The sequence below is a fragment of the Haliotis cracherodii genome, unplaced genomic scaffold (assembly GCF_022045235.1).
Source record: "Haliotis cracherodii isolate W230 unplaced genomic scaffold, xgHalCrac1.p SCAF_25, whole genome shotgun sequence".
Lineage (NCBI taxonomy): Eukaryota > Metazoa > Mollusca > Gastropoda > Lepetellida > Haliotidae > Haliotis > Haliotis cracherodii.
Window position 1 is genome coordinate 3920423 of NW_027266281.1, and position 8056 is coordinate 3928478.

General features: G+C 39.5%; 1 long non-coding RNA gene across 1 annotated transcript; it reads left to right on the forward strand.

Annotated features, from left to right (window-relative positions):
• Positions 1-301: 301 nt before the first annotated feature.
• On the forward strand, positions 302-7612 carry LOC139472833 (uncharacterized). Its single transcript, XR_011653902.1, has 3 exons — positions 302-370; positions 865-962; positions 7254-7612. It is a non-coding gene; the product is annotated as an uncharacterized lncRNA (long non-coding RNA).
• The last annotated feature ends 444 nt before the right edge of the window (positions 7613-8056 follow it).

Consider the following 8056-nt stretch of genomic DNA (forward strand, 5'->3'; position numbering starts at 1 on the left):
CATCACAAACTAGGGTAAAGGTTGCGTGCGTATTTCATAAGCTCCTATTTTTAGAATTTTCTTCGAGGTTGATTTTCATTGATTAAGTCAACAGTTATTCTTGAAACTATCAATTCAGCCGAATACGCGGTTTAAAATAGGTGTATTCTCTTCTGCAATCATTTGTTATAATTTCCAGTGTGTTTTAGATTTAATTTATAAGGGACAATATTTAAAAAAATAATTAAATCGGACCCCACCCTATTTCTATTAGCGGTATGCAGTTTTTACATAACTACGCAGTTTCTTCCCTTCGGACAAACACGATGGAATTTACTACAGTATTTTTTTGACAATCTAGCTACAATCCTCGCAATTTGAAGCAGTATATGTAAGTATGTTGTAAAGGAGAATATATTTATGACATTGGGGTATTTTGTGCACTGTAAATTTCGCGATGACAATCTATGATATGTGTTTAACAACAAACTTTGTCCGGCTGAACCATTTCACTTTTTTCACATTGTCAATGTCACGTGTTTGTGACTAAAACATGTTTATTATCACTTAAGAACATAGTTTCAACGTAGTTAGGATGATCAATTATGATGTTATGTGTTACAACAAATAACTCAATTTATAAAAAATATAAAATCAGATTTTAGTACCGAAATAATGTAATTAATATTTTCATGAAATATGTTTTCACCTCAGTACACAAAATGAATTAGTTTGAATATTGCTATAGCATTGTTTTAAGAATAATGGAAGACTCTGCACACACAAGTCCACTATCCACCACTGTATGGAGCTCAGGTATGTCTGCTACACCAAAATATGATAATTCCTTACAGCTATTAATGAATGACTTGGTCGTCATTACAGGTTCTAAACACTAAATCAGAACCAGTTGGGACAGTGCGGTTTTTCAGCCTTCGGTGCAGATCGAGAGTCATCTGCAGGCTGTGATTGGATGATATTCTGTAAGATTTTTATGTCTTTTAAATGTACATCCATCCAGTAATTAAAACTGACCATATTTTTCAATATTTGGTGCTGACCTTTTCAACAAGATGACTTATGCCTTTTTTGAGCACAGCTATTTTCAAGTAGGTGACATTTGGTGCGAAACTGGGGGTGGTGTGTTCAGCTTCCTGTACTCGGAAAAGGAGCTGGCTAACCTAGCCACAATTTGTGTTTTTATTGTAGCTTAATACCAGACTGAGCATATACTCAACAACAAAAGTTCCTGTGACACCAATATTTTAGTGTACTTTTCAAACAAGTAAAGTTTGGTTTTCACTATCGTAGTACATGTTTGGAATCAACTCACAAAAACGCAACTGCTACAGAAAAGCATGCATTTCATGAAAAAGTTGACTTTTATGCAAGCCCCATGCATTTCACTGCCCAAGAATGGGTACATAAACATGTGCGTTAACGGGATTCCATATGCATTTAAACGTTTAGCATCGTGCTGACAACAACCACTCAATTACGCAATTATTCAACATTACGAAATGCCCAACTGTTTGAAAATGAGCGTCTGCGAGCCATTGCTATGCTTGTAGAGGATCGAGTCAACGTGATGTTGCAAGATCAATTTATTGTCCACAGAAACACCATTTGGTGTTTATTGCAACGTTGGCAACATACAAATGCAGTCAGAGACCATCCTCAGAGTGGCAGGCCACGTGTAACCAATAATCAAAAAGACCACTGGATTCGAACAACATACCTACGAAATCGATTCCAGCCAGCCACAGTGACTGCAGGAAGCATTCCTGGCCTTGGACGAATATCTTCACAAACCGTACGTCGTTGCCTCAGATGTGCAGGGATTGTCGCCAGAAGACCCGCCAGTCCTCACATTTTGACAGGAAACCACCGTCAAGTACGACTACAGTGGTGCAGACAGCGTCTACGCTGGACGGCCATGCAGTGGGGACAAGTTCTATTCACTGACTGTCATGGCCCAGGCATTACCTTTCAACATGACAACTCCCAGCCTCATATTGCTCGACTTGTTCAGGATTCTCTTCAACAAAACAACCTGAATGTCATCCCCTGGCTGGCCTTCTCCCCTGATCTCTCACCAATCGAGCACATGTGAGATGAGATGGATCTGCGCCTTCGACGTCAACCACTTGTTCCACAGACACTCCAGGAACTTTGAAACATGCTCCAGCAGATATGGACAGATATCCCACAGGACTTTGTGCGACGCCTGGTCCATTCAATGAGACGAAGATGTGTTGCTTGCGTCGCAACCAGAGGTGGACACACACCCTATTGAATTGTAAATTGACATTTTGGCATGTTCATGTTTTTTTTAATGAAATCACATATTTTCTGAAGTCAGTATGACAAATTAAACCATTTGAACACTAAAAGGAGTGTTTTATCTGTTGTAAACCGAAATTGGTTCAGATTTGGTAAAAAACATAACTTTGTATTAAATCTTATTCAATATCACAGGAACTTTTGTTGTTCAGTATAATATGTGGGGAGTTGTCATGACTGCTAATTTTAAAAGGCTAATAATGCCAATAACTTTGTTATATCTGTCAGTTCGTTATAATAAGCGTGTTCGTCATAAACCTAGTTTACTGTATTGCAATACGGTCGTCAGCAAGACACATATTGCAATACAATCCTTGTGTATCCATATTTTCCCATACAGCCGCAGAAGAATTAATATCATATTATATAAATCTACTATCTTGAGGCATTTGGATGGACTGGGTTCCTATCTAAACCATGTAAACAGCACACACTTCACACTGTTGACATTACATTCCATATTGATGACGTAATATGTAGTCTCGTTTATCCATACTACCCGTCTTGCAGTCTGAAGTCTGAAGTCTGGATTATTGCATGAAGAAGTACAAATGTATATAATTTGGACACCAATACATCTTGCAGTATGTATGGAAATACAGCTCTCCATTTTGTGATATGTTGCAATACAGTGTTTATGCCACTACGCCAACCCTACTGTAAAACCCTGAAAATGGAACATATTTGACATGCGAACATTCTTGTTGTTTTTAGATCTTGGTTCTGAAGGTTAAAGCTTCCAACACCAATAGTAACAAAAGCACTGTGTTAATATGACACAAATGCACTCATCAAGTTGTTGTTGGCAGTGAGGGCACGGGGGGCCCAGTCGTCTAAGGCGCCTCAATTCGCTGTGTAGAGTTGCGTCCCTTGGACAAGCCAGAAACCTATGATTGTACGTTCGAATCCCGGTTCGCCCCAATTATGTTTCTAGGTTTGTCAGCACCATACCCGTGCTCGTAGGTTTCACCGAAGTGGTTGACATCTAAGACCTGCATCACTTCGGGTTTTCCTCCCACAATAAGCTGACATGCCATGATATAACTGAAATACTGTTCAAAGCGGCGTTACTCACTCACTCACTCACTTGTCGGCAGTGTGAAGGCCCCAACATGATAATGTGTGTAGTATGTGCAAGTGACCTTCGATGTACATTTAATGGGAAGCTTGTGGGTGATACATACAATGCATACATTTCAAGGTGTAATATGCAATTCACGTGTCACATTTACCAGGAGTTGCTGTCATAGCTCGTCACATTACGCGTTTGCAATAACATTGCTGCCACAACATACTGACTGCCTCCTGTGTTGAACACAGAATCTCCATAGAGAGGGGAGATATTGCTGTATTTGAGCACAGAAATAGACTCTCTTTGTCTTGGAGATCATCCTGCTCTAATTATGAACACTGTCATATAAGCTGAAGGACTTTCGGATGCCATTATGAATTCATGAAATCAAAACCTGAGAATCAAACCATTGAATTGTTAAAGGTGAAAATTGAAACAGCTTGGACGTTGACACCTGTGGAGATCCCGGTTACTATAGGTCTTCAGCAGCCTGGCTTGTCGTAAGAGCCAACAGGATCGGGTGGTCAGGCTCACTGAGCGTAGAATGAAGCTCATGATGTTAATCACTGGATTGTCTGGTTCTGGCCTCGATTATTTACAGACTGCCTTCATATAGTCGGAATATTGCTGAGTGCGGCGTTAAAAAACCTTCTTCACAGATTCTATTGAAATTTATGGTAGTGTGTACAAAACTCTGCACAGGGCTTGTAGTGGGTTTCTTTATGAGTTGCGAAAAAGTGGCATGTTTTTAATTATTGTGGAAGGGTGTTGACATTCCAGCAGGGTGTTTTTCCCATTGTGCATCATGTTTACTGTCATACATCGAGGGGGCGAATGTTGAGAATAGGGGTAGTGGTACTACAGCAAGTTTTAATCTACAAGACAAGATGTGTGTCTCTTCACTTCCGTTTCTTCAGTCTTCTTTGAGCTTGTACACTGGTGTTTTCTGTTGATTAAGACATTTGTTACTGACTCTGAAGGCCAGGGTTTGTCTCCATAAAAACGTACATACATCTGTTCCTGTCTGTTGTCAATGGACAGGAACAGATGTCCATGATGGTACAGAGTCTGACACTGGACAGGAACAGATGTCCATGATGGTACAGAGTCTGACAACAGGCAGAAACAGATGTCCATGATGGTAAGACTCTGTACCATCAAGGACATCTGTTCCTGTCTGTTGTCAGACTCTGTACCATCAAGGACATCTGTTCCTGTCTGTTGTAAGACTCTGTACCATCATGGACATCTATTCCTGTCCGTTGTCAGACTCTGTACCATCATGGACATCTGTTCCTGCCTGTTGTCAGACTCTGTACTGTCTGGGAGGCCATGCTCTGTTGCTGCTAGCTGTGTGAAGAGGTATTGCGGACATCTTTTTGAGGTTTTTGTTTTGTCTGAGTTACGATAAGATAATTTGTTATGATTTAAGTTCACATCAGTGCACTTGGAAGTACAGATGTTTGTGACAGATTTGTTGACATGGTGCTCAGACATGTACATTTAACAAAATAACTGACTAGGAAAGGCCGACCATTTGTTTGGAATTGATGACATTTCAAAATGGTTCTCAGGAATCTACTCTGTCTTCATTGTTTCTACAGCTTCTTAAGTGCCACTGAAAGACATTTCTCAGATCTCATTATTGTGAAGTATTGCATGTCTGGCATATACCCAGTAATGATGTCAATATTTAACGAGGTGTACATTTGACCCCATTTTTAGCATTACGGCTATGGTAGCCTTTTTGTAAACCTATTCTCAGCCAATTATTTAGTTTCCGATGAATTGATCATTAGTTTTCTAAATGTTCCAGAAAAAATGTAATGTGAGCTACATGTTGTTATCTTAAAACTTAAAACTACAGAAAGAAAACCTCTTGATTCCATCACCTCAAAAAACATTACTTCTAAAATCTTCATAACAATTTTTGGGGGGGCAGCTTGTCACAACATAGGACACATTTTATAAAGGGGACATGTTTTCTTTGTTTGTTTGTTTTTTAACGCCGCACTCAGCAGTATTCCAGCTTAATGATGGCAGTCTGTAAATAATCGAGTTTGGGCTGGACAATCCAGTGATTCACATCATGAGCATCGATCCACGCAATTGGTATATGTTGATATACATCAACTAAGTCAGCGAGCCTGACTACCCGATTCCGTTAGTCGCCTCTTACGACAAGCATAGTCGCCTTTTACAGCAAGCATGGGTTGCTGAAGACCTAGTCTACACCGGATCTTGAGGGTAATTGTGAGCCATGTAATGAGTTGTAAGGAACATATCAGCTAGCACTATCAACTGACAGACCAGTCACCTGCAGTGTCTGCCCAGCCTGGTGACAGACCTCTTTACGCTGGTAATGATATCTGTATTTGAATGTTAGTGGCATTTGATTTAAGGAAATGTGACTTTCAAAGTTAATGGATATTTTGTCAAGAGTTCTCAGCAATTAATTAGGAAGGGGAATTAACAATTTGTATCATATTTAATATGTGATAAATATCATATATGATATTCATATTAAGTTATGTTCAAGACTGGGAATAATTGATTTAAATCTGGAACAGTGTTCCTTTACAAGATGGGCAGTCGGGTAGCCGTGGTTAAAGCGTTTGCCCGTCATGCTGAAGACCAAGGTTCGATTCCCGACATGGGTTCAATGTGTGAAGCCCATTTCTGCTGTCCCCCTCCGTGATATTGCTGAAATATTGCTAAAAGCGGGGTAAAAGCATACTCACTCACTCACATTTACAAGACTCTGAGGTTCAAACTTTGCTCATATTGATTGCGGCAACACGCAACACCATATCCAAGCTTAATTAGAAGAATATTGGGGGTTTAAATCCAAGATATGACCAGTTTGTAGGGGTGTTGCAGTACAGGCGTTACACGATGTGATACATATCTTGATACAGAAGCCACCATGTGATTTGTATCTCAATACTGTATCTATGACATTTTTTGAGGAAATCCCAGTCATAAGACTGAGAATAGAGTCCATAGAAGGAACACTGACTAATTCCCATCAAACATGACAATGAGTCAAGCCAACCATTCTGTACGAGAAAATGATGAGAAACAAACAGTTGATGTATTTTATTATGCCAGGCAGCAAGGAAAAGCTGAGCAGTCTGGTTATTGGGCCGGTTTCGTATCCAAAGGACGGCCAAGAAAGTTATGAGGAATTTAAAAAATAGTTTGTACTTGCTTATTCATATGGATGAGAGATCATCATGGACAATGGATACGGGGTTAAATGGGAATCGATGCCAAATTAAATGTATTGGGTATCGTATCGTGCAAAGTTTGCTGACGATGCGCCTGTGTACCGATGAATTGCAACAACACTACCAGTTTTGGCATGCTCTTTGTTGAGTAAAACATGACTGGCACATGTGTAAGGCAGGTAAAGGTTAGACTTGGCATAGTCTGCTTATGAATTAAGTTTCAGCCATGGTAATCTTGTTAATGAAATGTAGTTTTTCTCAAGATTAATTTGTGTTTTGCTGACTACACAATTTCAGTGTGGTCCTGTGTTCCCCATTGTAGTATTGTTCAGGTTAAGAGGGTCATGGCCTGGGGCCATCTACACTACAAATGTTTGGCAGCAGGCAGATATTTCCAAGTTGGAATAGTCACTGTTTCAAACCTGTGTGACTTTCATTGTCCTCTATTCATGTGTGTCCAGAAAAGTGGGCAAGTCTAGATTACTGCAATATCAGGAAATGAAGAGTCTCTGGGCTCCTTTTTTATTATTTCTTAATTAAGATGATTTACCAACAATTTTTCTGTAAGATAAGTTCATTTCAGAGACTGGTCTAGGTCCTCTAGTCATGTGATGTTTTGGTATTTTCAGATGGTATTCAGAAATGCCTCCAAGGAATGGGTGCTGTTGCCAGGCTATGCCAAATGAACATTTCTTGTCCGACAAGGGGAGGCATCGCCAGGTAAACATGGCTTATGTCACAGTTGACCATTGGACAGTGATGAATATGGTCATCGATGAAGACAGATGTGATGCTTATTGTAGGCCTGGATGATTGTTTGAAAAGTTTAGTGTGAACCTAAAGAAATAATCCAAAAGCAAAGTTTTTGTAAAGACTTGTTTTCGCCACATACCTCTACCTCTACCTCGAAAATGTTTGTGAAGATAGTCTAAACGAGTTGTTTAGATGAGCTGTCAGTGTATTTAATTACTGATATCTGGGACTCTGGCGAAAGGATTACGTACCATAAAATGAAACAACTCAGATTGAATAAAATGATTATTCTGAAAGCCTCTGATGCAAGTTATTTAAGTGGTTTAAACCATTCAACCTGTCTCTATTCTTTAAGTAAAAAATAGAAATAATAAAAAGATTATTTTTGATTCATATATGGATATTGTAACAAACAATCATGAACTTTCCCAATGTAGTGTGAATGATCCTCTGTAGTACGAATGATCCTCTGTAGTCTGAATGATCCTCTGTGGTGTGAATGATCCTCTGTATTGTGAATGATCCTCTGTGGTGTGCATGATCCTCTGTAATGTGCATGATCCGCTGTGGTCTGAATGATCCTCTGTGGTGTGAATGATCTTCTGTGGTGTGAATGATCCTCAGTATTGTGAATGATCCTCTGTAGTGTGAATGATCCTTTGTGGTCTGAATGATCCTA